Source organism: Lactuca saligna, chromosome 5 (genome assembly GCF_052625555.1).
Source record: "Lactuca saligna cultivar CGN05327 chromosome 5, ASM5262555v1, whole genome shotgun sequence".
In the NCBI taxonomy this organism is placed as follows: domain Eukaryota; kingdom Viridiplantae; phylum Streptophyta; class Magnoliopsida; order Asterales; family Asteraceae; genus Lactuca; species Lactuca saligna.
Genome location: NC_136421.1, coordinates 267,427,485 through 267,443,297, shown reverse-complemented (window position 1 = coordinate 267,443,297; position 15,813 = coordinate 267,427,485). Strand labels below are relative to the sequence as shown.

The 15,813-nt window shown below is 33.3% G+C and overlaps 1 long non-coding RNA gene across 2 annotated transcripts; it reads right to left on the bottom strand.

Annotated features, from left to right (window-relative positions):
• Nucleotides 1–2,230: 2,230 nt before the first annotated feature.
• LOC144997729 (uncharacterized) lies at nt 2,231–15,450 on the bottom strand. Of its 2 annotated transcripts, none has more exons than XR_013659916.1 (3): nt 14,928–15,450; nt 2,543–3,266; nt 2,231–2,455 (listed from the first exon to the last, which is right to left on the bottom strand). It is a non-coding gene; the product is annotated as an uncharacterized LOC144997729 (long non-coding RNA). The 2 variants fall into 2 exon arrangements; XR_013659917.1 differs by lacking the exon at nt 14,928–15,450 and adding an exon at nt 12,512–12,861.
• Nucleotides 15,451–15,813: the final 363 nt, after the last annotated feature.

Sequence of the window (15,813 nt, the reverse complement as noted above, 5' to 3'; positions counted from 1 at the left end):
CCTATTCATAATAATGTCAATATGGTCCATCTATTACTATACTTCCAACTGCCCGCAAGTAACCAATCCTTGGCGAACCTTAGATTGTACTTAACAGTTGTTTAACTTACTTTAGTCATATTCGATTCTTGTCCTTTTCCCTCTTAATACCCTAGGCATTTGGAATAGACAGAACAGTCGAATATTACATCATATGCAATCAATCCTTTACCCAAAACGTATGGAATACGATACATAATGTCTTATATAAAACATGATATTTTACCAATTTCCATCTATAATATTGCCATATATAGAATTTCCTTATGTTGAACCTTTTCAACATAACATTCATATATGTCCTTGACTAAATTTGATTAAAATTTCTCGATCTAAGCTTTTAGAATTGAAATGAAGTATAAGTTTCTCTCCCTTAATTATAGCAAAACAACTTTTCAAACTGTGCAACTTTGTGAATTGAAATTTTTTGTTTTCTAAAACTAATATTCCTAACTTGCAACATAATAATCATGCTCCCACTAACATGATAATTATATCTTTAACAACATAACACTTATGCTCCCACTAGCTTTGACATGTACTCAAAAAACAGTTGGACTTCTAGAAATCAATACTTGTTAACTTTCTTACTAAAGTTCATAATTCTAATACGTGATGCTTCGAAAAGACTTTATCTAAGTTCATACACCTTTTATTAGAAAGCTCATATGTGTGTCTAAACTATTACATAACTTATATCAATAAGCCCCAAATGTTCAGACTAATTGACAAATCTCACAATTCGAACTATGAAGAGGGATTCCGTAATCATAATCGAATTTCAGAATGCAAATATCACAATTGCCATCTCCTTAAAATCTTCCTAGTGAAAGCATTTCCTCACAATCATTTTCATGAAATGGAGATAAATCTTACCACTTATTTTTTATGGTGTATGCGTTCCTATCCAAGTGAATTTTTCATAACCATTATCACAAGACAAGGTTTGTGACGAATCCAAACTCATATAGACTAAACTTGTTCAATCTTTATTTCTTGCCATCTGGAAGCACAAGGGCCTAACATGTCTTCCAAGTAGTTGATCAGCTCATCCATACAGATCAAATAACTTTTATTGATTAAGGTGCTTTGCCTTTATGCATTCAAATGAGAACTCATAGAACTCACATGCATAGTCAAATCAACTGGAATCTCACAGAAACAAGAATATGACAACATGATAGGTTATAAACCTCAAGTCGTGTTCTAGTGTAAAACAATAGGTTTATTCTTGATTAGTTCTTGAATTTATTCAACACCATTAAGACTCCCACTGACCCCTTGACATATAAGACTCTCTAGTCAAGAAACATTCCTCGACAAACAAATATTCAAGAGTTAGTGCAAATTCTTATCAAGACAAACACTTCACTCAATTGGTCTTAGTTGATCTCTATCTTATCCAAGACATCACAACTTACCAATTTCAAATGTACAGGAATAAAAAGATATTTTATACTCTACATTTGATGAGTATGTGATAAACCTTCTTAAGATGAGTCACTAAAGTCACAGTCTTGGAGTTCAACTCTAAGACTCAATTTTTGGAACGAAGTATGATTCACCCTTTGATTTAACCATTCTAACAGTTTTCAATTCCTCTTCTTAGCTTTACTAGTGCACTAAGGTGTCCTTAGAGGATCAATTGTGACACGTTTCATAATCACTAAGTTAATCATAAAACACGATACTTAAGTACTCTCCCTTCTTTTCAGATTGGAGAAACTTTTATCTTTTTGCCTAAGTGATTGTTCCTACTCGTTTTGCTTTACATTGAAACCTTTTCAACGATTCAGAATTACACTTAATCTTCTAAGCATAACCATATTTACTACACTTTTAGCAAATCATGATGAATAATCTTATCGTTTTTTGTGGTGGACTTATCCAATACACAACAATGTGTACTAGATCTCCTTGTCCCTCACTTGACTCACATACTTATGTGAACAAGTTATTAGTCTTAATTTCCCAAATATGAAGGTTCTCATTCATCATACAATACCAGTTGCATGATTCCAATTTTCTGTCCAATTGAAACTTGGGTGATGAGAATCATTCCTTATTTTGGTAAATTTTCGACAGTACCAAACATAACATAACTAAGAATCACATCCATTTTCAATATTGCTATCAATAGAAACATACAAACATCAATTTTCACAAAATTCATTGCAAGGTTATATATAAATTAGACAAAAAATAAAAATTTATTTTATTTATAAAATGTCGAAAAACTTGTCCTTACAAAGCAATTACAAATGAAAAGTATGTTACTAAATATTCCTAAGAAATCTTTCATAACTCCTATGTAGCAGCTCAAAAATTCGATCATCGAACCATGCGATCGAAATCCATATCTTCACGATCAGATTCAACATACCTTTCCTTTAACCTTCCTTTCTTTTCTTCGATCCTACAAAACATCAAAATGTAATCTTATCACATCATGCATTAAGAATCTACAAACATGAACTTAATAGAGTTAGATGGTGGATTTTACTTGAATCAGAGTCATATATCTTGACTTTCCCATCCTTTCGATCCTTCAGGTAGATATAGTAGCTTTGTAACCAACACCCCTGCTCTTGGCAGTAGAAGCAAATACACTGTTTAGGAATAGCACCTGGGAAAATCTCAGATTCATCCTATCTCTTTACCATCCGGTTAAACCCTTTGACCTTAGCTGATCCCTTTCCATTGGGAAGAGAAGACTTTTCTGTACATCCAATGATCCATTGTCAATGTCCACGGAAGTTTGGGAGGTTGTTCTACCAGTCAAAGTATCTTTACCAGTGTGCCAAATCATTGTTGATTCAACAACAATAAAAAAAATAGGTAAGATCAATGAGGGTTACGTCATGGTCCATCATATAGTAATCTTTAATGAACTCACTATATGATTCAGGAAGTGATTGAAGAATCAAGTCAACAGCCAACTTCCTTGAGACATCGACACCCAACATTCCCAACCTGTCAATATGTAACTTCATCTCGAAGACGTGAGCACATATAGACTTTCCATATTTGTGTTTTCTTACCAATAGGGCTTGAGTGACCTTAAACTTTTCAAGTCAACGAACACGTGGGTCAGGGAGAATTATTGGAGGAGTTGGAGGAAGTGAAGCATGATCTCCATTTCCATGATCCAGTCGTAGAACATCATCTTCATGTGGAAAGCTTTTTCCAAAGGATTCAGGAAGACCATTGTTTTTAGATTTTGACATCTACAAAAGGGATAAATTCAAGTTAGTTGATTTAAATCCTTAATATAACACCCAAATGAAATATCAAGGCTAAGACCCAACAAAATATTCTACAATTTGGAAGATAGATGTCGTAATCAAATTGCAGAATATTTGAAGGTAGGTAAATGAAGATTTACCAACTTCCACCATGAAAAAAGAAATGAAAACTTAGGTTTTAAATGAATTGAAATTCCTAGATCTCTTGAGATTCATTGAACTTTTAAATGGCATGTTTAATGTCAATTATGTCCTTCAAGTTTGTGATTGGGATACTGATAATCACAAACAAGGTGTGAACAACCATGCAAATTAGCTTGGTACTCTCGAAGATGTTTATCACCTAATCAATGTGTCAGTTAACCACACACGCTCCATTGGTCTATGATAATCTACGAGCTACCTATTGCCATCCTTCATTAGTCTCATATTAGTGTGTCGGTTAACCACACACGCTCCACTAACGACCAGCAAGGTGCAATGTGCAATTTCATGTATTAGCACCAACTTCATATTTTTCCTAAAGTAACTAAGATTTGGGAATTTATAAAAGTGTTTAGTTACTTTGTATCTGTGTCTATCCTACCCATTCAGCTAACGACCCTACACTAGTCAAGGGTTCGGTGGGTAAGAGTGGATACCAATGACGATCATTTTACAGGCCGCTTTCTTAAACACCTCTTATAGATTAGCTTCGTGAATGAGGCCTACTAACGATAAGACTGACCTTTTACTTATACATATATAATATATTAGACCTTTAACTTTATATAGTATAAGGGTGCATTTTATATATTTAAAAATACTAAGCGGTTTATGATGGGTTTTGGTCATAAGACATCCTATGTACTCATACAAACCCTTGTGCTTGGATCTAGGTTTCTCTATTGTACATGCTTTGAATCCAAGACTATAAACCCTAATTCTAGCATACAAGTAATCATATTAATATGTAATTAGGTTTAAGATCATACCTTGATTGTTATGTAGCAATAACAATCCCAATTCCTCCTTGAATTGACTTTGGAAAGCTTAGAGTCACAAGTGTCACTCCTCTAATGGTTCACAAACACCATAAGCAAGAGGATGAAGAGGAGAGAGGTTGGAGGCTGCCAAAAACGTGTGTAAACCCTTACAAGAAGCTTAGCCACGTTTTTGAGTCTTAAGGGGTCTTTATATAGTTGGGCTATTAGGGTTATCTAACAAGGAAACCCTAATTTGGATGCTTAAGCCCTAAGCAACCCATAGACTCCTTTAATTAAGCCCATGGACAATTTCCTTATGGGTTTCCCATTAGAATTCGTCCATCCCTTAATATAAGGCAATCCATGGCCCAAATTGCAATTATCTTATAATTACAGTTCCAGTCCCTTAAGTTTAATTAATGTCTTTTAGTCACAAAACTAATTACCAATTAATTATTGCCTAATATTAATTAAACAATATGATTTCTCCTTTAATATATTATTCCCATAATATATTAATAAATCATATTTAATCCTTTCTCTCCATAATTCATCCTATCAAGTTGCTTTGGTGAAGGCAACCCAAAAGGACCATGCACCATCGGGTCAAGTACATACCAAAATAGTTATGGACTTAGACACTAGTCCAACAGTCTCCCACTTGGATAAGTCTAATTACTATTATGCGTATGACTTCAGATCCTGATCTGCAATCGTAGCTTTCCAAAGCCCCTGTCAACTCTGATCCTATCAGATACGCATGTCCTTAGATAAGGGATCATATATTCCTCCATTCTAGATATCGTATGAGATATGATTTCAAATCATTCTCTTTGTACTCTATCTCGATTTCTGATTTATGACGACAGACTAACTGAACAAATCAAATTAACCCTAGCCCGGCCGAGCATTTACGTTCGTCATCACTAAACCATCGAGGGGCCCAAAAGATATCGCTTTTATCCTATCTTGGATAAAAGGAACGGATAAACTTTGATACAACGCTTGCTTGCACTCACTAACCAAATCACACACAACAATATGTTTTATAACACCAAGTTACTAGTGCGTTTACATATTATCAATGTGCAACCGATTAGCAAGATACAACTCACACATCTCGGTTTCAAGAATATAAGATGTTATCGTCTCACTAATCACTCAAGATAGTGATCCAAGTGAGCGTGGGTTTAATACAATGCTCAAATCATATTCATAAGCACTCATGAACGTTGCAGCAAACATTTGCTTATGTCTAATACTCTTTTAGACAATCCACACACCAATTCACGACAATCTTCATTCATATCTACTTCCAACATATGAACGACTGTGGCCCGTTCGAATAATTCGATTATTCTTAATAAACTCAATTATTCTGGAAGTCAAAACATGCAAGGTGAAACACAAGAATAATACTAATCCCATATGGCCTCAAACCTTTGAGTATAAACAAAACACGTTTTATTTATCACCATATCGATTACTCATTATTTGTCGTTTCGGGTAATCAACTTTATACTTGAATTATTACACTTGTCCCATGCTCCTAGCGTGCACACAATGTTTACCTATGGTTCTTACTTTTGTGAAATAGACAAATTGAACACATTTCCAATCATTCTCATTTTACAACTCCAAATCCATTTTCATAAGTGTAAGAATATCACATTCTTGTTACTTATAGAATATACTAGATTCTAACAATTTATGCAACGATCCTTTTGTAATGTCACTGCACCAAAGTCTCAAAGACTATTGCCAATGATATTACAAAGTCCTCTATCGGAGATTGTTACAAGACAATTCCTTAGATACGATGTCTCTCACTCAAAGTACATTCCTTTGAACATCCTTTTGCATAAAGGTTTCTAATCTAGTCATAGATTTTCAATATTTACTTCCTAATATAGATACATTTCCATACTTTCCATATGACAACTCATTTCTTAATAGAATCTTTTCTATTCATCATAATGTCAATATGGTCCATTAATACCATGCTTCCAACTACTCACAAGCAACCAATCCTCGTCGAACTTTGGATTGTTCTTTCATAGTTGTTTAATTATTTTAGTCAAAACCGATTCTAGTCCCTTTTCCCTCTAAATGCGCTAGACATTTGGAAAATTTTAAAATGGTCAAACATTAAAGCATTTGCAATAGATCTTATACCCGAAGCGTATGGGACACGATGCACAATGTTTTATTTGCTATGTTCTCAAAATTCGAATTGTGAAGAGGAATGCCGTAATCATAATCGAAATTTTAAGAACACACTATGTACCTTTGACTAAATTTATTAACATTCCACAACCTAATCCTTTAGATTTGAAATGAAGCATAATATTCTCTCCCTTAATTATAGCAAAACAACTATACAACCCTTACGACTTTGCAAGGTATAACTCTTGTTTTTCTATAATTAATATTGCCAACTTGCAAAACTTTCCATAATAATCATACAATCATAACTTTTATGCTCCCACTATCATGATGATTATTATAAAACATAACACTTATGCTCCCACTAGCTTCGACATGTATTCATAAACATCTTAACTTTCAGAAAAACAATACTTATTGAATTTCTTAAGTTCATGTTTCTAATACTTAGTGCTTTGATAATCTTTTATCAAGGCTTATTGAACTTATACACTTTTGCCTTAGATAGTTCATATGTGTGTCTTAACAATTAAGACTAATTGCCAAACCTCACAATTCAAATTATGGAAAGGGATGCCGTAACCATGATCGAATTCGAGAATGCAATTTTACAATCACTATCTTTTAAAATCTTTCTTAGTGAAAGCATTTCCTCACAATCATTTTCATGAAGGAGGAAATCTTATGACACTTAGATTTAAACGGTGTATGTGTTCCTATCCATGTGAATTTGTTAAAACCAAAGTTTATGACAAATTCAAACTCATATGGATCGAACTTCCTTAATCTTGATTTCTTGCCTTATGGTAGCACAGCTGCGCACCACGTCTTCCAAGTAGTTAAGCAGCTCACCTTTTCCTATCAATGTACTTTCCATTGATCAAGGTCCTTGCCTTTTATGCATTCAAATGAGAACTCATAGGACTCACATGCATAATTAACTCGATTGGATTGGCACAGAAACAAAATAATGTCTTCACGATAGGTTGTAAACCTCAACTCGTGTGCTAGTGATAATCGATAAGGTTTATTTGATTTGTTCTTGAAACTTTTCAAGACTATTAAGACTCCCACTGACTCCTTGACATATACGATTCTCTTATCAAAACATTTCTTGACAAACAAATATTCAAGAGTTAGTGTAGCTTTTATCAAAACAAAACACTTCATAATTTTGGTCTTAGTTGGTCTTTGTCTTATCCAAGACATCCCAACTTTCCACAATTGATGAATGTTATAAACCTTCTTAATATTATTCACTCAATGTCACAATCTTGACTTTAAGACTTGTTTTGGAACGAAGTATGATTGACTTCTTGATTTGACCATTTCTTCAATCTTTGATTCCTCTTCTTGGACATACAATTGTACCAAGACTCACTTAGAGGATCAATTGAGATATGGTTCTTAATCATTAAGACCTATCATAAAGCATAAAAGCTACTCTCCCTTCTTCTTAGAATGGAGAAACTCTTATCTTTCTGCCTACTTGATTCTTCTTATTCGTTTTGCTATTGATCTAAACCCTTTAATCAATTCAAAATTACACTTAATCTTGTAAGTGTAATCATATTTACTAAGCCTTTAGTAAATCATGACGAATATCTTTGTTACTCTTATGGTGAACTTGATCAACACACAACTTTGTGTACTCGATCTCCTAGTCCTTCACTTGACACTTTGTCAATGAATTAGTCTAATTTCCAAATATGAAATTTCTCATTCATCGTGCAACCAGGTTGCATGATTCCAAGTTTCTGTCCAATTGAAACTTAGGCGATGAGCAACTCTCCCTATTTGGTAAATTCTTGACTTTCCATAACACAATAATAAACAAATCCATTATTGCTAATAATTTTAACATCAATTTTTCATACACACCATTGTAAGGATAAATAAATAAAATTTAAAATCAAAAATTTATTTTATTGCGGAAAAATTTATCCGTACAATGCAACTCATTGAAAAACTTATGCTAATACATCTTTGTTAGCAATCTAATTCTAACTCTAAGTAGTAGCTCAAGAATCTAATCTTCAAGAAACGCGATCGAAATCCATTCCTTCACGGTTAGATTCTGCTCACTTCTTCCCTTAAGCTTCTTTTCTTTTCTTTGATCCTTCTAAACATCAATTGTAATCTTATCACATTATGTATTCAGAATCTAGAATGAAGCTTAAAAGAGTTAGTCAATGGATTTTACCTAAATTAGAGCCATACGTTTCGACTCTCCCATCTCGTAGATCTCTTAGGTAAATAGGGCAGCTTCGTCTCCAATGCCCATTCTCTTGGCAATAAAACAAATTGACTCTTTTTGCAATGGAACTACTTCAGACATCGCCTTTCTCTTATGATAAATCTTTTCAATCATACCATGTATTTCGTTGCCATTGTCTATATCCATAGAGGTCTCGAAGGCATATTCACCAATCAACTTTGCTTTTCTATTGCGCCAAACCATTGCTGATTCAGCAGCAATAAGCATATAGGTGAGATCTATAAGGGTCACGTCGCGGTTCATCACATAGTACTCTCTTACGAACTCACTATATGAGTTAGGAAGTGATTGAAGAACCCAATCAACAGCCATTTCCTCACAGACAATGGATCCCACAGTGTGACTTCATCCCTAAGACGTGTGCACACACCAACTTTCCTTCTTTATGTTTACTTGCCAAAAGGGCTTGAGTGATATTGAACCTTTCAATTTTACAATCTTGTGGGTTAGGGAGAATAATTGGAGGAGGAGGAAGAAGTGAAGCATGATTTCTTGTTCCTCGATCGAATCGTGTAATATCATCTTCATGTGGAATACTTGTTCCACGGGATTCGGGAAGACCATAGTTGTCGAACTTTGACATCGGGAGAAAAACGAATTCAAGTTAGTTGATTGATTGAGTCCTTGGTAAATCACCCAAATCAAATTCCAAGGCTAGGACCCAACACAATATTCTACAACTCGGGAGAGGGATGCCGTAACCCAAATTGAAGAACATTTGAAGGTAAGTGAATGACGATTCACTAATTTCCACCATGAAAAACAAAAAATAATTTTAAGTTTTAAATCTATGAAAACTCCTAGATCCTTTGAGATTCATTGAATATTTCAATGGCATGTTTAAATCTCGATATGCCCCTCTTGTTTGTGACTGGGATGCCGAGGATCACAAAGCGGGTGTGAATAACCATGCAAACTACATGGTGCCCTCACTTGTTACAATCACCTATTCGATGTGCCGGTAAACCACACACGCTCCACCGAACTATGACAAACATTGAGTCACCCTTTGCTACCTTTGCTTAGAACCATTTAGTGTGCCGGTAAACCACACACGCTCCACTAACGTCTTCGCAAGGGCACAAAGTGTAATTTCATGGAATTGCATCAATTCACTTTTGCCTAAGTAACTAAGATTGGGAATTTGAAAAACATTTAGTTACTTTGTATTTCATTATACTTATAATGGAAGGTTTCGTCCTATCCTACCCATTCGGCTAACGACCCTCCACTAGTCAAGAGTGCGGTGGGTAAGAGTGGATACCCATTCAATCGCCATTTTATAGGCAATTTCCTTAAACACCCCTTATAGACCAGCTTCGTGAATGAGGCCTACTAACGGTAAGACTGACTTTTACTCATACATATATATAATGTTATACTTTTAATGTTATATATAGTATAGGGTGTATTTTATACTTTTAAAATACTATATGGTTAACTTTAACAATTACACTTTTAATTCAATTAAATGGTTAACCTAAACTTTTATGGATTTATTAAACCTCTTTTAATTATACTCCTTAATTAATAAATAAAACCATAAGGGTGTGATTTGAACTTTTCAAAACATTACTAGGGTTTTAGAATTTACCATTCCTAATTAAACTTTTAATCAACTTTTAAATTCCAAAACTTGATGGCAAGTTTTGAAACATTTCAAAACATTAGGGTTTTAACTATTTAAATTTCAAAACTTCAAAACTTTTGGGTTCAAATTTAAACTATAAAAGCTAAAGGGGAAAATATGAAACTTTTCATAACAACAAGGATCAAATAACAAATAATGTAAACTAACATTTAATTACATAATTATCCATATTTGATTTGTTTAATGATTTCTTGCAAAACAATTTATCAATTTACTCAAAATAATTAATCAAATATCTTATAAGGAAACAATTATCTTATTAATTGATAATTATCTTTAATTAGATCAAGAATATAGTCATATATATCATAAAATTGGATTTATATTGATCTAATATGATAAGGTGACTATCCTAATGCAAAAACAGCAAGAAATCCGGAGATAAGCATAATCTGACGAGTTGACTCGTCGAGTCAGGCATGGACTCGGCGAGTCCAGCCTCCAGAATCCAAAAAATCGAATTTTTCAAACATGTTAAGCATCAATACAATAGAAACCAGTCTAGGCTCTGATACCACTGATGGGTTTTGGTCATAAGACATCCTATGTACTCATACAAACCCTAATGCTTGGATCTAGGTTTCTCTATTGTACATGCTTTGAATCCAAGATTATAAACCCTAATTCTAGCATACAAGTAATCATATTAATATGTAATTAGGTTTAAGATCATACCTTGATTGTTATGTAGCAATAACAATCCCAATTCCTCCTTGAATTGACTTTGGAAGGCTTAGAGTCATAAGTGTCACTCCTCTAATGGTTCACAAACACCATAAGCAAGAGGATGAAGAGGAGAGAGGTTGGAGGCTGCCAAAAACGTGTGTAAACCCTTACAAGAAGCTTAGCCACGTTTTTGAGCCTTAAGGGGTCTTTATATAGTTGGGCTATTAGGGTTATCTAACAAGGAAACCCTAATTTGGATGTTTAAGCCCTAAGCAACCCATAGACTCCTTTAATTAAGCCCATGGACGATTTCCTTATGGGTTTCCCATTAGAATTCGTCCATCCCTTAATATAAGGCAATCCATGGCCCAAATTGCAATTATCTTATAATTACAGTTCCAGTCCCTTAAGTTTAATTAATCTCTTTTAGTCACAAAACTAATTACCAATTAATTATTGCCTAATATTAATTAAACAATATGATTTCTCCTTTAATATATTATTCCCATAATATATTAATAAATCATATTTAATCCTTTCTCTCCATAATTCATCCTATCAAGTTGCTTTGGTGAAGGCAACCCAAAAGGACCATGCACCATCGGGTCAAGTACATACCAAAATAGTTATGGACTTAGACACTAATCCAACAGTTTAATCTATTAATAAATTAGACTTTTAATTTGATTAAACTTAAACTATATTGTTATGGATTTATTAATTCTCTCTTTTAATTAAACAGTTAATTAATTTAATAAAATCCATAAGGGTATAATTTGAACTTTTCAAAGTACTAGGGTTTTAGAATTTAATGTTTCAAAATTAATACCTTTCAATTAAATTTTAAATTCAAAAACTTGATGACAAATTTTAAAACTTTTCAAAATATTAGGGTTTAACTATTTAAATTTCTAAACAAAAACTTTTAATTTCAAATTTAAACTATAAAACCTAAAGGGTGTAATTTAAACTTTTTCAAAATTACTAGGTTAAATATTTGAATCAAAATAATCCTATATTATCCATATTTAACCAAATCCACCAATTTTTATAAGGATATTCGTACTAATCATAAAAAATCAAATTTAGGCATGAAAAAAGAGTTTTGGTAATTATCCTAATAAAAAACTGGCTAAGAAATCGAAAATCCCGACAACAGGACCATGGACTCGTCTAGTCCACTATGGAACTCATCGAGTTCATGCAACTCGTCGAGTCTGCCCTATCAAACAACAAAATCTTTGATTTCTTGATCTTTGGCAGTTCACTTTTACATATATTCAATAGAAAAACGACCTAGGCTTTGGTACCACTGTTAGGTTTTTAGTATAACATCATTCATATGGTGTACATGCAACTCTAATTGCTTTGGATCTAGGTTTTTCTAATTTGAACATACAACTATGAATACCAAATCAGCATATATATATATATATATATATATATATATATATATATATATATACCGAAAACCACATATGATTAGGGTTAGAATCTTTACCTCTCTTGTTATGTAGCAATACCAAGTTTAATCCTTCTTGATCTTGACTTTTGAAAGCTTAGTGCCCCAAATGTTGCACCTCTAGTGAAGTCACAAACACCCAATGCAAGGAGAGAAGAAGAAGTCGGCTAGGACAACTCCAAGAAGCATTCAACCGACTTTCACATGCCAAGGGGTTAATTTACAGTTGAGGCTATTAGGGTTTTAAGGTGAAAACCCTGATTTCCTTGCTTAGGCCATAAGCAATCAATGAAACCCTTCTACAAGGCCCATTGGACGAAATCCTTATGGGCTTCCCATAGATTTCGTCCAATCTATTCTATTAGGAGTCCATAGCCCAACTAGCAACTAACAACTAGTATCAATACCAGTCCCCTTAATTTAATCAATCTTTTTTTATTACCAAATTAATTTTTGATTAATACTAATTAAATAATATGATTTCCAAATAATATATTAATCTTGTAATATATTAATAAAGCCATTTTGAATACTAATTTACTATTCATATAATAAATCCTACTATGATCTCTCATTTTGTCATCCTATCAAGTTGTATGAGTGAAAGCAATCCAAAATGATCATGTTCATAATCAAATCAAGTACATACCAAAAATAGTTATGGGTTTAGACACCTAATCCAATAGGTTATGCATATGCATCTTCTATGTTTATGCTCTTAAACTTTCGCTACTTATGACGATTCGATATGTTGATTTCACATGTTATGGTTTTGTGGTTTTGGAAATATTTGGTATTTCACCTTTATGAGAAATGGTTTTTTACTGACCCTTTTAAAAGAAAAAAAAAAATCAGTTTGGAAATTGGAACGTAATAGTGTGAATCGGAGATGAAGAATAGAATTGGAGACAAAAATTTGGATAAATCAATGGTGACAAAGAGAAGGAGATAGCAACGGAGAAGATAAACATGGATGAGATTTGTGGTGGATATTAAGATCCGGAAAGAAGTTGGTGATTTTAGATTTTGAAGGCGACATTAAGAAAGTTGAAAGTGGTGTCGAAGATGAAATGTTGAGGCGGAATTATAGATGTTGAATGTGGTGCCTGTGATATAATGTTAAGGAGGTGTTGTAGATGTTAAAGTGTATGTCAAGTGCCGAGGATTTTAGAGGTGGCGGTGGTTCTCAAAATGGAGATAGGATGAAAATGATAGGTTTAGCATTAAGATTATATATATATATATATATATATATATATATATATATATATATATATATATATATATATATATATATATATATATATATTAGATTAAAAGGTTATTTTAAAATTAAAAATAATAAATAATAAATAATAAATTGAAAATAAAGATAAAAATTAATAAAAAATTACTTAAAAATAAAATATTAATTCTAGATCAATAATAAAAGATATCACATTAAATAATCAAAAAGGAACAAAACCATAAAACTCAACGCATAAGGTTGGAGGAGTCATAGCAACATTTGCCGAGTGACACATCACGGGGTTGTCGGACTCTCTTTACAATGCAAAGGAAGTGGGTGCCGAGTGGAGGAGAAAGGAGGGAGAAGAGAGAGAGGGGCATCGTGAGGAGAAATAATAGGCGGAGAAAGACTCGATATATATCTATCTGCTAAGTTCAGATGCTGACCTTTGCATACCGAGGAGCCATAATATTATACCGGCCATAGTGGTGGATTTTCTAGCAGTGATCTCAAACATGATTAAATATATAAACCCAATAATGTTAAATCTGAAATAAAAACTAAAAGTATAAAGAAGTTTTTGGTTGCTTTCCGCAAAAGAAGAAAAATAATATTTATTTATACGAATTCTTCGACCATAATTTTTTTTGGGTTATTCCTCCTCAATCAAGATACTTGTCGCTTTTATTTCCTGATAATCAAACTTGCTGCACTACACAGAAACCAGGTCTTTTTGAAATGAAAAAAAAAAATAAATAAATAAATAAAAAAGAAACTATAAGCTAGAATATAAAGTATGACGAAGGACACCGACAACTATAACTGGAAGAAAAAAAAAAGAAAAAAAAAAAAAGAAAAGAAAGCCTCACCATAGTACAAAAATGAGAATGAAACTAACAATCACAAAGACCGTACTTTTAGTTTTCACATCCTCCCGTATTGTTTTTAGCTTCATGTCAAGCTAAGCCAAAAGGTATCATCTATAACAAAATTATACAAAGTAAATTTTCAAGCTGTAGATTTCCCCTCCAGTCATAAAACATCAGTTGTTAATTTCCATCAATATATAAAGAAATTAAGAGAACGACTTACCTTGTTAATTAGTTATAAAAATAACTCCATAAAAGCTGTAATTTTCAAAATAAGTAGTTAATTTACCATGAAAATATCAGGTTAATTCAAGGCAGCCATTTTCGAAGATACATGCTAATGAAGTTAATTACTGACCTGAATAAATGAAGCTAGCTTAGCTGGCTGTAATCTTGTACAAAGGTTGGGTTGTCATGATGGCGAAGATGGGCACATGAACCACTAACTCACTTGTTGCATCCACCAAAATGGAGTGTAATTGAAGTATTCAAGTGGCTAGAATTATTCAAACATGTGTAAGTGATTCGCAAACAAACATACAAGGGTTAAACCATGAACTCGAGAAGTCAAGGCTATTTGGCTGGGTTAGGTACGTTGGATTAACACCTTCAAGATTTAATTAACGCAAAAATTTTGTAGGTCTTCATGATGAGTTAGTAATGCACGTGCCCTGCTTCTCCATCTTGCTCATCACCCACCTTCTTTATATTGAAAACCCTCCGTACGCTATTTTCATTTCTTTCAGAAAACCTACACCAACCATTCTCTCTCTCTCTCTCTCTCTCTCTCTCTCTCTCTCTCTCTCTCTCTCTCTCTCTCTCTCTCTCTCTCTCTCTCTCTCTCTCTCTCTCGGGAGAGAGAGAGAGAGAGAGAGATTTTGATGGGGATATATGGGAACTCATTTACAAGAAACAGATCTACTTTCTTCATCATTTATAAGTAAGGATTCATATTGGGGTTGTGTTGTCTCCATGGGGTCTATGAGATGACTAAAGCTTAATTGGGTGTGGGACCCTTTAAAATTTTGCAATCCCTACAGCTAGTGAGTTGTGTACTGTACCCCATGTTGTACTACATTCGGGTTGGGACATATTTTCCCCCTATTAAAATGGGAACTCAGTTTGACTCAGAAGAAGGTCAGAGAGCTCACTGTGATGGGAATATATGGGAAATCATTTACATCTTTTCGATCTATATATCATAATATTGTGATATCTTTTTGTATAAAACAATATTTAATTTA